The sequence below is a fragment of the Marmota flaviventris genome, chromosome 4 (genome assembly GCF_047511675.1).
Source record: "Marmota flaviventris isolate mMarFla1 chromosome 4, mMarFla1.hap1, whole genome shotgun sequence".
Taxonomy (NCBI): domain Eukaryota; kingdom Metazoa; phylum Chordata; class Mammalia; order Rodentia; family Sciuridae; genus Marmota; species Marmota flaviventris.
In genome coordinates this window covers 106,057,505-106,072,785 of record NC_092501.1, presented here as the reverse complement: position 1 = coordinate 106,072,785, position 15,281 = coordinate 106,057,505, and the positions used below count along the sequence as shown (strand labels likewise).

General features: G+C 35.2%; 1 protein-coding gene across 2 annotated transcripts in view; it reads right to left on the bottom strand.

The window, feature by feature from the left end:
* Positions 1–8,713: 8,713 nt before the first annotated feature.
* Positions 8,714–15,281, bottom strand: part of Tdrd3 (tudor domain containing 3) — a 141,767-nt gene continuing 135,199 nt past the window's right edge. For both annotated transcript variants that reach the window (XM_027938063.3, XM_027938064.3), the window contains exon 14: positions 8,714–8,962. The gene's annotated coding sequence lies outside the window, so the exon portion shown is untranslated. The remainder of the gene's footprint in view (positions 8,963–15,281) is intronic.

Genomic DNA, 15,281 nt, shown 5'->3' with positions numbered 1-15,281 from the left:
GGTTAATTAGGGCAGAAGGTTAGTGTCTCACAAGGGCTAAATGAGTCCCAGATTGGCTGGTTTGGGGAAAGGCAAACTGTATAGAGTGTCCCCTTCCTAACCCCAGAAAGGATCAGATTTTCCTAGTCAGCAAGGCATCGGGTGTCAAAATATCAGATACAAAAACTAGATGTGCTTCATGCATTAGAATTTTACCTTTGTTAGAGAACTTTGGAGATGGTTTAATGAAAGCAGGCTTTGCCCTGCACTGGATGTTGTCAGGAAAAAGGATGATTTTATGATTGGGTACCATATAATTTTTACCTTCTGGTCAGACAAAATGTAAAGGAGAAAGTCAATCAAATTAGCAAGGAAAAAAGAAATAAAATAAAAAATAATTAGAAAGGGGAGAGATTTGGTCACTGTTGTGGTTTGGATAATATTCTTGTTTTGGTTTTGAATTTTTCTTTTAATTTTTTTGTTGTTTGGTCCTTAGATATGATTATGATTGGCTTTGCTTCTTCCTCCTTCATCATGGTTATGGTGACCTTGTCTGATGTTGGTGTCTGTGAATTTGTTTATGGGTAGCATGAGAGTTGAGTGCCATGCCAGACTCTGGACATTAGAGATTGCTTCTCTTTCTGAATAATTCTACAAGGTAGGTGCTACTAACATCCTGTTTATTAAGTGTGGAAACAGGTTTAGAAAGACTAAAGTATATGACCAAGGTCTTAGTCAAGATGCCCTAACGTCTTGGTTCTACTTTGCTTCTCCTGAAAACACTGTGAGACTGTGGTGGTTCATTCTAGGAAACTATAGGTTTGAAGAAGGGGAAAAGCAATGTTTAGAAAAGGGAGAGAGGCTATGGAAGCAATTGCAGAGATTTTCACTACACTAAAAGTGTGTTCAATCGATTTAGTAAGTAATTCCACTGGTGCATTGTTTGGAGTGTTGTTCTGGTAATACATAGTTTTCCTTTTTTGGTGTCTAAAGTCTAAGAATCAAATTCCATGGATAAAGTAGAAATGCTGAACTCAGGAAACCCCATCTGAGTAACTGGTCATGACCTTGATAACTTAAGTAGGAACTATTTGCCAGGAGGGCAAGAATTAGGTTCCAAGAAGGTTATAAATGGTACTTGAAAGGAACAATTCCTGTTGGAATAAACTGCTTTCATAAGGGCAACTTATTTGTAACACATGGCACAATTTTTTTAACTGAATTGATTAATTCATGGAATTATTTTAGATGAATAAACTGCCATCTAGCTAGCCCAAGATCTATTTCTACCTGTTATGGTTTGAATATAAGGTGTCTCCCCAAAGCTCCTGTGTTAATGCAGGAATATTCAGAGGAGGAATTAAGTTATGAAAGCTGAGACATAATCAATTTATCCCAATTTGAATGGACTGACTAGATGGGAACTGTAGGCAGGTGGAGCATGGCTGAAGAGGGTGGGTCACTTAGGACATTCCCTGGAAGGATTTGTCTTCCAAACAGGCCCTTCCCCTCTTTCACCCTTTGTCTGCTTTTTAAATTTTTGAAAGGATACAAAGAACTCAGATGGAAGCAATTGTATGCACACAATTACTTTGCTAATACCATGAGAATGTGGAAAGATTACTTAACTTCATGTCAAAATGAAGTGTTTCATATAAAATAGAAATCTTTACTTTGTGTTTATTACATGTATTTGGATTTCTATAAGTTTTAGCAGGTTAAACTCAAACAAGACAAAATTAATATTTGTGCAGTGTACATAAATCTGAGTACACAGAAAAGTTCCTATAGTATGTAAATATTTATATATCATGTTTACTTGAGCATTTTTATGTTATATAGTTCTAATGTGAAATAGGTGAGGAAGAAATTACTCCATGTTTGAAAAAATGCTAGGGAAAATTTAAAGAAATTCAGCATATAGTAAAAATGCCAAAGCTATTAATCTATGAGCTATATTATCTCAAGAGATCAAAAATATTCATGACATTTTTAAAAAGTTTCTATTAAATAGCAAATTAGGTACTAGATTTATTTCTGTAAGTACTAAAAACTGAACAGTAAACACAAAGAAACAAATGGAACAGATTCAGATGGGCAACTCTTTCCTATCAAAAGCCCTAGTCCTTTTTAGTAAATGCTTGGGACTATTGATAGATTTAAGTCTAACAATAGAAAATTTAGGTGCACACATATCTATACACATATAAAACCCCAAACCACAAGAAGGGGTATTATAAAAGTCTAAGTTTTAATAACATAATCAAGATTCAAATGATTATAATAATTTATCTGTCCTCCAAGAATCAAGAGCTTTACAAACAACCGTAAGAATTTAAAGGCTCCATACCTCTAGAGTAACCATAATGTTTCTCATGTTAAATACAGCCTATCAAAGACAACTGTAATCATCATTATATTGTACCACAACCTAGAGAAGAGGGGAAAGTTGTAACGTGACTTTTTCAGTGAATGAAGTAGTAATGTCTGACATTATTTCAAGAAGTTAGGTAAAGAGCAAGAAAATGCCTACATGGGATTCACAGTTAATTTTTGTAAAAGCAGTGTTATTGAGGTATAATTGGCATATAGAGAAGTGCACATTTAAAAGGTATAATTTGATAGATTTGGGCTTATTTATACTCATGAAACCATCACCACAATCAAGGCAATAAACATACCCATGCTCCATAAAGTTCCGATCCATGTTGTTCTATCAGTAGTTCATTCCTTTTCCTTGCTAAGTAGCATTTCATTTAGGGAATACCACAATGTATTTATGCATTCATGTGATGGACATTGGATTGTTAGGAGTTTGGGACTATTACAAATAAAAATACTGTGATATTCATGTAGAAATATAAGAACATCTGCTTTCATTTATCATAGGGAAAGAGTTAGGCTTGAGATGACTGAGTCATAAGATAATCATATGTTTAACTTTTTAGGAACCATCTTACATCCCATTGGAGTGTATGAGTTCCTGTTCCTTGTCAAATCTTGATACATAGATCTTTTCAATTATGATCATATTAATAGGTAGGTACTAGTAACCTCTTTATAGTGCTGGTTGGCATTTCTTTAGTAACTGATGATATTTAGATCATGTCATGAGCTTATCTGCCATCCTTATATAGGATGGTTAGCTATTTGAATTTTTTGCTCATTTTTTATTGTTTTTTTTCCTCATTGAGTTTTTAGAATTATTTATATATTCCCGTTCAAGTCTTTTACCAGATATGCAAATATTTGCAATTTTCCCCCATTATCTTTTCATTCTCTTAACAAGAAGTTCTTAATTTTGATTAATTTGTCAATTTGTTCTCTTATGGATCATGTGTTTGGCATTATACCTAATAATCCTATATGTTAGGAATCTTGTTCCTAATATCACGTATTACATTTAAGTCTATGAGCCATTCCTCTGGTAATCTGCCTTGCAAATTCATTTACATTGTTTTGCCAAAATTCCCATCTCCAAGATTGACCATTCCAAGATTGACAGGCACTGTCTGTATTCCTCTTTCCTTTTCTTCAGCCCTACCGATTTCTCCAGTAAATGTGGACCCATGATAGGGCTTATCTTCATCTACTTAGTTTGCTATCTCTGAAGTCACTGTACTTAATTACCTGGTGTTTGCTATAACGAGTTCCAACATCTCATATATTTTGTCTAGTTCTTCAACTGTTTCAAACAGGAAGGTAAATGTACTATGGTTCTATCCTAACCATAAGGAAAAATCTGGTAAACTCTTGGACTTAAGTAAAATTGCCTATCTTTATTAATAAATCTGCAAGAGTTGTCATCCATAGTAGATTGTCATTCATTGCTCTAAATATTCTTTCTTTCTTATAGACCTCAATGCATTTAACAACCTGAGATAATTATGGGTATTTCAACTGTTGAAACCAGCTGACACAAAACAGGAATTTAAAAAAATATTTCTGGGATAGGAGTGTTGCTCAATGGTAGAGTATTTGCCTGACATGTGCAAATCGCTGGGTTTGATCCCCAGTAACACAAAGGGAAAAAAAAGAATTCTGATTGCTTTTTCATGAGGGTATTTTTCTGTGCCACAGCTCTTCTAAGTCAATGATTTAAAACACACACATATGACTTAGACCCTGTGAAGTGGGCAGGGAGCCTCGCACAGCCTTTTGTAAGTTTCTCATGGAGGTTGAGTCCTTGCAATATCTGAATTTAACTTAGCATATTACTTAAATTAGGGCCATTCCAACATGAAATGAAATATGATGTCATCATAACTTTCTTAAGTTCTAGTGTTCTCTACCTTAAATTATATAATGTGCACTTGACAATATCAGCAATACCAATATAAGTCAAAATTTCATTTATGTTGTTGGTCTAACCATGGTAATAAAAGAAACCATATTATTTGGAAAGAGGGCAGATGAAAAAAAAAAAAAAAAAGGACAGCCACCATGGTGCCAGAAAATCTATGTTAATGTCTAAAGACCATATCTGGCGATTAGAGATTCTTGAGAGGATCAGATGCAGCATCTCTTTGTTTTGGGATATTCCCTGAGAGCTCTTGCCTCATTTGATGATCCTTATTTTAACTTTCCATTTTTCTTTTGGCTGTGGGGTTCCTGACACCCACTAGGCTCTGTCAAGAGAAAGAATTTTACCCTCTAGTGAGAGAAGCCCTAGTATTTATTAAAACACCTTTTTAAGCTCCATACTCTCCAGCTACCAACCCCAGCTTCTCTAGCCCCAGAGGATTCTGAGTCTTTTGTAGCAGGCACTGTGCCACCAGCATGTTTCACCCATGTGTTCTCCAAGGATGAGAGGAAAATAAGTATCTGTCAAATGCATCTTTTATCAACCTTGTCATTCCTCAGATTTTGGAACGTGTAAGCATGAATTAGCTTTGCTTCCCAAAGGAGGACTCAAACATACCTTATACAGACTTCTTTGACCAAAGCAGTTGATTGTGACCCTATTTTCTTTTAAGTGACATGCCAGGCCCTCTCTACACACTGGAAGCAAAGAAAAAGGAATCAAAGGCTGAAGCTGTGCCCATCTTAAAATGAAGCTGCCTTGGCTCCAGGCAAGCTTGTATTTTTTGTGTTGGACTCTGCCTGGGCAGGGGGCTGCCTGTGTTCTCTCTGAGAGCCAGAGCCTAGTGGAGCTGTCAGTCACTGGCACTGAGAACAGAGGATACTGAGGCCACCTCTCCTGGGGCATGTTGACTTTTTGCCTCTGGCTGAATACCTATTTCTCTTGCTGCACTTTCTCCTTCTCATTGTGTATGAACTATGACACAAAACTAAGGTTTATTTCTGCATTTAGCAAAAATTCTATCTTTTCTACTTATATAAAACCATATTTGATATCTGTGACCTTATTTTATTTATACAAACATTATTTTTTCTTAAAAATCAGAATAACTTGCTTTATTACTATAACTACAATTTCAATTACATGCTATATTCATACAGGTTGTTATTATAATCCAAGACCATGAAGAACAGGACTTTATTTAAATGTAAATGTTTTTGTCATAAAACTGTTAGGTCATCCCATACTCTTCTCTAGACTAAGAGATTTTTCCAGGTTAAGAGATGTGCCTTATAACTTTTTTTATTAATTAATTTTAATTAGGTATATATGATAGCAGAATGCATTTTGATTCATTGTACACAATTGCAGCACAACTTTTCATTTCTCTGGTTGGACACGATGTAGCAACGCATCATATGTGCAGTCATCATCTTAAAGGATATTATTATCTTCAGTATTTTACCTCAAGACATTACTAGAATGGGAGATGAGGAAGAACGGTAAATATCCCAGCACATTTCTAATTCTTAATGAACAGTGAATAAACCAAAAATACATTTATAGTATCTACCCTCCCTAGAAGGGACAATGGACAGGATAGAAATGTTCTCCAACTCTGTACTGACATCCTAATTAGATGTTACACATACAGAGGACTAAATGTCAGGTTCCTGTATGTGAAAGTCACCCTAGAGCATAAACATGTCTTACCACTGTCAGTCTTGTTTTCTTTCTTGTTCCTTCCATGTTTATGTTTTGCAGTCAGCCAAACCAGGCATAGGGTAAGCCACGATGTCTTATGTTAACAGTTACTAAGAAAGGCCCATGTAACTATATAGGACCTAGAGACTTGCATGAGGCTGGGGAGTTGTCATATTTGCCTAAGCCTGGGGGTCAAGTAAACTACAAATTCTTCATTTAATAGGACACACGCACCTTCCCATAGTCTTAATCCTATAGAGGTAGAATGAACAACTTAAAAAAAAAAACAGGTAGGGAGAGAGGAAAAAAGGGAACGAAGATGGGGTGGGGTGGGGAGGTTAGGGGGAGGAGGTGGGGGAGGGGTAAAGGGCAAGGGAGAGAAGTGGAGAGAGGAGTTGAGAATAAATGAGAAACCTCTGGCCAAAATGATATACAAAATTTGGTACTTTATATGGAAGAAAAGGGCTTCAGACATCTCTCAGGGCCTATTAACCTATTAACTCTTAGTTGTTTCTATAGCATTTCAATAAATGGCAAATAAACAGTAATCCTAACCATCCTTCAAATTGGGTTCTATTCTGGGAAAGTGAGAAAAATTTGGAGATTCAACCTTATGGCTTCCCCATACAAATACACAGGGTCCATAGCTGAAGAACATTAAGATCAAAAACCTATTCAAAAAATTGAGGACAGAACAAAAAAATAATACAATTAAAGTAATTTTAATAGTTCAGCAAAAATAAAAGTCAGTGAAACTATATTAAAGTTTCCAATAAAGATATAAAAAAGGAGAGATGAAAGAAAGGAAGGTTGAGTGGGAGGAAGAGGCCAGGAGAAGAGATGCATCTGCTGTGGAGCTAGAAGGACAACACAAAGATGAGCATCACACCTCAGAGCAAATCTAAAACAAACCTAAAGTGCTAGTAAAAATGACAGAATATATTCGTAACTAAATCAAAGCTAAAAAAGTAGGAAACAAAGAGGAAAAGGAAAGATGTCCCACTTGGCTCTCCAGACACATGGGGTTGTCTTCTTTAAGGGTACTTCCTGTGCATGTCTGCTTTGGATCCTGGCTTTAAATCTTTCACTCTGTGACCTAGGGTAAGTGACTTCACATTTCCAAAAGACATCAGCTACTTTAGCTAAAGAACAGAGATGATAATGTATACCTCACAGAGCTGTGGTGAAAATCACAAGAAATAACAAATGAAAAATGTTTACACAGTGCTGGTCATGTGGGGAAATCTTGGCAAATACTAGTGATTATTTTATTATTAGACACCCCATCCACACATCCAGGCCTGCAGCTGACATTTATAACATAAAGTTGTACTGGAAATTTTTTTTATATATTTAGCCAGATATATCTTGCTGTGTCAGAAATGAATTCCACCCTTTAGAGCCCCAGGCAGCCACCAGCAATCAGTAAGATTGTATGTCCTCACTTGCTGTCCAATTTAAACTTTTCTTGATTTCTTTAGGTTAAATCATAAATCACTTATTACTCTACTATATTTGGGACTAATGAAGAATAATAGTAACTATTAGCCACCACTGGTGCCATCAAATGAGAGGCTACTAAAGATATTATTGTCCCCATCGAATAAGTACAGAGAACCAGTATTTTAAATTACCTTTAGCCCTCACATTAAGTTCTTCTGCCTCTTTCCTTATTGACTTAGCTGTCAAATTCATGAAAACAGCCATGGACAACCTTGTACGCACATTAACATCAATTGGAAATCTTTTTAAAAAATGATGCCCAGTCCTACCCCATTCCTGGTTTATTATGTTGGGTTAAAACAAAAATACTGCTAGTGCCTTCTACTATCAACTGTGAGCTAAATAACAAAACTAAGAGTTTGTAGGCCTAGAGAGAATGCCAAGTTGCTCCACCAATACTTCTTCCCTCTCCTCCTAGCAAGTATCCTGACTTTCAGATGCATACCTTCCACCTCCAGTCTAGCCCCACTGACTGCCTCCATGTTTAAGGCTGGAGCACTTGGATCAGACCTAAAATAATCCACAGATCCTGATGGAGTTACTGATTCACAGGAAGACAAGTAGCCCAGTATAGGTAAATGTGGCCTTTTCTCCTTGAGCCCATTTCTGAGGATCCTTCTGGAAGCAGTTCTTGCTCCATCCTGAGGATAGCTCTGGGAGTTGCAGGAAGCATCCCTGGCCACATGAAGCAGACTGCTACAGAAGGAATGATCGATCCCAGAGAATGAGAAATGAGAGATGCAAAGAACCAATCGTTCATGACATCCCTGAAAGATGGGTCACACAATTAAGTCAATCCGGAAACTTTGCATTTCTGGAAATGAAGTGCATCAGAAAATTCCCTTAATGATTAACAAGTTTGAAAGAGGTTTTCTATTACTAGCAACCAGATGCATCTTAGAGATCCATGGAACATTTTATAAGGGAAGGAATAACTATATTTTAAATTGAATTATATCTGAAAAAGCTATTGGAATATTATAAATAAACATTCAATTTTCAATACTTCTTTTTGTCATATTTAGTACTATTACCACACTAAGAGCTGCTACTATCCTTCAGTTGTTTTTGTAAGAAATATGACAAATGATATAAGTCAGTCATTATCCTATAATTACAGAAAAAGCCTCTGTATTTTGTAACTGCTATTCTATAAAAGGAAATTAGTATGAAGTTAATACCAGATGAATAAGAAAGAAAACATCAAGCAAATAAAACAATAAATATAATAGCACAATGGTTTTATTGATGGCAGAAGAAAAAAAATTCTTCCTTTCACTTGTAAAAGTTATTTGCTTCATTTAACTCAGTATTTTTACCCTTCTTTATATGTTGAAGTTTCTTCCCCTAAAAATCTGCTTCTTCTAAAAATATCCACCATGGCTGCATCTTAATCTGAAGGGAAAGTAGACGGTTTATCAACAGGTTTTGACCAGGATGTTTCAGTCAATGGCTCCTTTCTTCATGAAGACTCTATTTTAAAAAGAAACAAACAAACAAAAAAAAAAGAAATTGGATTCTTAAATTAACTTTTTCATATTTTTCAAGACACACTTTTGCTGAAACTCATTTGTATATGTGAAGTGTTTGCATAAATATCAATAGAGCTCAAGTAGAATAAGATGAGCACTACTAATTAATTAATTAAACTTCATCTCTATAAAGTAATACACAGAGAAAAGAACAAAGTTTTGTTTGTTTGTTTATTTATTTATTTGGTATCAGAGATTGAACTCAGGGACACTCAACCATTGAGCCACATCCCCAGCCCTATTTTTGTATTTTATTTAGAGACAGGGTCTCACTGAGTTGCTTAATACCTCTTCACTTTCGCTGAGGCTGGCTTTGAACTTGTGATCCTCCTGCCTCAGCCCCCTAAGCTGCTGGGATTACAGGCATGCGCCACTGCGCCTGGCTGAGCAAAAGTTTTAAAACTAAGTTTTTCTTTTAGAAACTGTACATCCTTACACTGTTAGATTGTTTATTGCTATTATGTTGTTTTCAGGAATGTGCACTAACTGAATAGTTTTTAACAAAGGAAGACTTGAAAATTGCAGCCTGCCAATGAGGAGCTACTCCATTCCACCTATCTTTGCTTTCTCTTTAAACACCTTTGAACTGGTTTTCCTGTGTCACCTCCCACTGCCTGCTCCACACCTTTGTTAGGTACTACTGTATTTGAAACTATAAAAATAGATGTTGACAACAGAAAACACATTTGCTGCAATCTTATCTGTTCAACTTCATGCATGAAGGTGCTTGAGCTGGGACTGTAACAGCTACACACAAACAGCTATAAAGCCTTCTGAAATAAACAGTCCCCAGACTAAAAAACATAGCTCTGAGCATTATTATCCTCACATGATGTCACTTTGATTGATATGGCAGGGTTCTGTAACAACTGTCTTTGAAGTAATCATTTCCCTGACCTGATTTGAAAAATTTGGCAAAGGGAAGATGGACCAGATCATCAAATAAATAAACATTTTAAAAACACATCTATTACTAGTTAAAATGGTATTGAAAACTGGACCTTTGACTTGAGCATCTTTAGTTTTTTGGTAGGCTCAGATTTGGTATCCATATGGAGGTCCTGGAACCAAACCCTCTTGGATACTGAGGATGAATGTATTTCATATATACAATAATAATTATCACAGCATTGTGGGTAAAAAGCAGTAAACAATAATCTGACCAGTCCACAGGGGACTTGATGAAATAAATTGCAACACTGGGCATCTTTTAAAAGGAATAAGGAAGACCATGATGTACTAATAAAAAAGGAGAAAAAAAAAAAAGCAAGAAGGTTTGTACTGTGTATATAATAGTCCACTTGTGTAAAAAAAAAAAAAAAAAAAAAACCCACACACCCACACAAATAGCTACATAATCCAGTACATACACTCCTTCTATATTTATGCAAAAACATCTCAATTCAGACTAGCTGCATCTAAAGGGCTAAGAACCACCAATGGTTTGCAAAACAGGAAGCCACCGAGATGAAAACAGAATAAGGATTAGCTGTGGAGAGTTGTGACTTGGACAGAGACATTATTTAAAACCAGTTTGAGATTAAGAAAAAAGAGTGTCACTTTTAAATTCAAGCCGCTGTGAGACATAAACACCTACCTATTTTATCTGCTCTCACACTCTACCACCCTGCTTTCTTACACGTTCCTCCTCAAACACTGTAGCACAGGGAGAAAAATGGAATGATCTCATATATACAAGTCTTCTTTACCTGAGAAATTTAGGATTCTCACATTCTTTAATTATCTGAATTGACTATAATCTGACCCAAAAGTGCACTCTGATCTGATAAAGATGTAATTACAGCCATGACTTTTTATTTATAACTCCTCTTTTTAAAAATTTTATACTTTTAAGTTCATGGTTTTATGGTGAATTCACATTTGATCCTGTGCACCTAAATTAATGTATTTTTCTGTCAGTCTTATTTTATCTAACTATAGAAGGTTTTACATCCTTTGTTCACAGGCCAATTTTTCAAGGGTTGATTCTCAAATTCATTGGAAAACCTCCTTTTATAAAATCCTAAGAAAGATATAGATATAGTGGCATTGGGAATAAGTCTGACAGCCACTGAGGACAAGTATATATCTGAATCTTTAATTACAGCGGCCACCATGGCTGTCAGACTTTATACCTAGCATTTCCAACCATACAGGCCTGCCCTATATTTAACTCATAATATAAAAGTCTGATAGGCTCTATTTTAACTTTTAAAAGGTTAAATCTAATAGCGGCTTTAATAAACATCTATAGCATTGTCTCCTACCTGTGGAGATCTATCTACGAGAAGCTACAAGATCTTTGATTCCTGTTTTATGTATTCACACCTATGTATTGTGTTGTTGTTTCTACATATGAGCCTGTGTCCATATATCATATACATGATATCAAAATTGACACAGATAAATGTGCTCACAAATCAAATTTATATAAGAAATGGATCCAAATACCTTTTAGTTCACATGCCTTGAAAATGAAGTTCAATTACATTAGGCAAATAAAGATGTGTTTAAAATTACTAACATAAGCTTTTCTAGGTGGTCAGTCAATAAAGTGTTAGTTTCTATAAAATGTCTAAAATGTAATATCCATTGCTTCTAGGATTTTTCTTCAACATGGAAGAGATGGCTAATTCTGTTAACTATAATTGTCTGATATTCTTGTTTCTACAGTTAAAAATGAGTAAATTAGATTTAACATAAATGGGATCAATCTTCATAAATGTGTTTGTTAAAGGAGACATCTGATTAATTTGCAAAATTAAAGTGCTAAAACATCAACTGCTTGACTTCTTAAATTTCATAAGGTAAGATATTTAACCATTAAATGTGTTTTTGTAAATTGGTAAATGAAAAAAGTTTGAGATTGCTTTGTTTTGGGGTCTTCACTAAAAGCAAATGATTAAGGGTTAAAATTCTACTTTCATGTATTGTTCTACCAACAACAATTAAAAGAAGGAAAAAAAATCCTCAATGTATGATAAAATACTGTTGTTTTACTTGGACCCAAGAAGCCTCCAGTTTTCTCACTTGAACGGTAGGCTCCCTAAAGATCAACAAGGCCCCCTGAACTTCTGAGAATGATGCCAGCAAAGTTGGGGGGTTTCAGGGAGTCTGAGCCAGCTGCAGTGGTTCCCCCTCCTCTACCTACCCTGTATCCTTCACTATCCAAGGTAAGGAAAATTTGTACATATAAGTTTGTATGTTTTAAAGGTTCCCACCTGTCAGCCCTGGTTTTGGTGATCCTCTCTTGTCTATCTGTTCTTTCTGTTACTGGCCAGGTAAAATGTGGGCCAAATTATACTGATCTTACTGGTAGTCTCTTAAAAAAATTGAGATTTTGGCTGAATGTGCCACCTAAAGGTATGGGCATTTTTTTTTTTTTTGGTTGTTGTTTTGTTTGTTTTTAAATATTTTATTTTGTAGTTATAGTTCGACATAACACCTTTATTTTATTTATTTATTTTTATGTGGTGCTAAGGAGTGAACCCAGGGCCTCAATGTGCTAGCAAGTGCATACTGAGGGCTGTGGGCAGCCCTCAGTATGGGCAATTTTAAGAGAAAGATGTTTCACTGTAATACTACCTGTCCTTTAAATGGTTTTCTAGATAGTTATACAATCATAAGATTTTGTTCATCGGCATAAAGTATATAGAAGATTCTGTATGTACAGATATTTATAGGCAGTTACAAGATAAGGAGTCTGGACAGTCAGGAACTGTGTTGAAGGCATCAAAAGGCACTGCCTCTGATATGCAAGGATAGCAGGACACCAAAGAAAGGGTTACAAGAATTAAATCCTTTCAACCCAGTGCTGGCAGTCCCAGCACTGTTTCTCAGCCTGGCCCCAGGCAGCTGCAGATCACCTCTCTGGGGCTCCCTTCACTGAATATCAATATGCCCAGTTTAAGGAAAAAAACCCAAAGGAGAATCTGGGCACAATTGACAGTGAGGAACTTACTTAAAGTTGATGACATTATGATAAAAATAAGGGAAACAGGTCAGGCTCAAAAATATCCTGTGGTCTAACCCTTTGACTGCAACCTGGAAGAAAGATTAAGGCACAGCTTTTATATATACTACCTCATCTGATCCCTTTTCTGGGATGAAATGTGTTGTGTAAATTAAATGCACAGATAACATTTATAAGGACTGTTTTAAAATATAAGTTTTAGAAATGGTGTGAAACTAGAAAAGATAAAGTTATAGGTGTAGAAATATATATATATATATATTTTTTAGGATGGAAAATTAAAAGCTAAAGGAAATGTTCTTGACGAGAGTATTTTGTCTGGTAAAGTAATATTCTTGTGCTAAGTCCAAGATGTAAGAGAGGAGAAAACTAAGGATGCAAACAAGTTGTAGAACATCTAAGTAAGTTGCACAAGGTTTGTGGAGGGTAAATTTCAAAAAGTTTGTGTAACTAAATTGATTATATATAATTAACACAATCAGTTAAAGTTATTCAAGATTTTTCCTAAGGTCAAATATTAACATATGTATAAATCAAAGTTTAATCTTCTCTATTTTAAAGAAATAAGGATTTCTTAAAGCATTAATCTGCCCTTATCTATCAAGGAAATTTCTTATGTCTGTTAAGTTTTATTATTTAGAGTAACCAGTCTTAAAGAAATTAGGGTTGGTATATCTCTAGTTAAACAACAACTATTATTTCAGAGTGTTACACTATATTCCAGATTCCAAATTTTTCTTTAAAAGTTAAACCTAGTTAATATAAGAACATCAGCATAACTGTGGCACTGTTACTGGCTTCCTTGTATACTAGATATATTCATATCTTCCAAGTACATATATATTTTAAAATATAAGTTTTAAAAGAACATTTTACCAAGCTGGTATTCTTCAAACTAAAGTTTAAAGTAAAGATTTGGGATTATAAAAATTACGTTTCTTGATTCATAGCTATTATACAAACTAAATATGTTTTACTCTTGTTAATTTCATTATGTATTTTCCTTGTAAACTTCAGAACTATTGTCTGTTAGTGCCTTGTAAAAGTTCAACTTCTAATATAACAACATGAGTTAATTTGAAATAATTACTTATAGGACACTTATAGGACAGACAGGATGTAAGTACTAATACTGACCACAATTAAATGGAAGGGGTAAATAACTGTAAAGTTATAGACATTAAAGTTAAAATCCTAGTAACCCTACTTTAAGAGTGGTAAAACTGACTTTCTGGATGTTTAAACCCAAAACTTGTAGACTAAAGTTAAGGAAGTAAAAGGGCCAAAAAGAAAAATAGCCAATAATTGGCTCTTGTCCTCTGAGTCAGTTTGACCCCAAGGAACAAAGGGACTTCTCTAAGGGCTTTGCAACTCTAGGCCATATAACCTCCTGATCAGGGGAATCACTGAGACCTTGGAGAACAGAAAGATGATCAGTGCAAATGCTATAAAGAGGAGGGCCATTGGAGAGGGAAGACATCTTTGATGCTTCAAAGGCAAGTCACATGGTTAACAAGACCCTGACCCATCCTGACAGATGGCACTAAGGGAGCAAAGAGGTTGCTCTCAAGTTTCCAAGACTGTTTCCCTGAGGGAATTCAACTCTTAACAATTGACAGGAACAAGGTAAATTTGATTAGCTTGGTCTTGAACACATAGCAAAATAAGTTACAACCCAAATAGAGCCATACCTGGGCATTTAAAAGATAATAGTTCTTTGAATATAACTTAAGATGTACACTTGTGTCAGCTTCACCAAGAGTAAATAAAGGTAGAGGCTATAAAAGAAGGATTCTTAGACAGGGGTGCCCAATAACTATCAAAAAAGTCTATCAGAGTCAAAAGCATTTTTGAATCAATCTAAGGCCTACAAATCTTCCTAACTTCCTACACAGGCAGGCAGCCTTGATCTTTGTTTGCTAGTATGATTATGAACCTCTAAGTGACAAAAATAAAGGGAACTCTACTAAATATAGAGGATATACCTACAAAAAGATATTTTACAAAAATCAAATGACATTAGATATCTTAACTATATCTTACGGGGGTATTTGTGACATTATAAAAACGAAGTGTTGTGTTTATATTCCTGGTAACTCTGACAATGTAACGAATATCCTTTAAGAGTTACATTCCCAAATGGAAGCCAGGTACTCAGTGGCCTTGTCATGGAAAAAAACTTCTAAGCTCTTGCACCTCCTGGTGAAAAATTGCTGGTCTCTATAATCATATTCATTTATTTTCTAATACTTTTCATTCTAATACTTATATCTTCTTGTTTATCTCA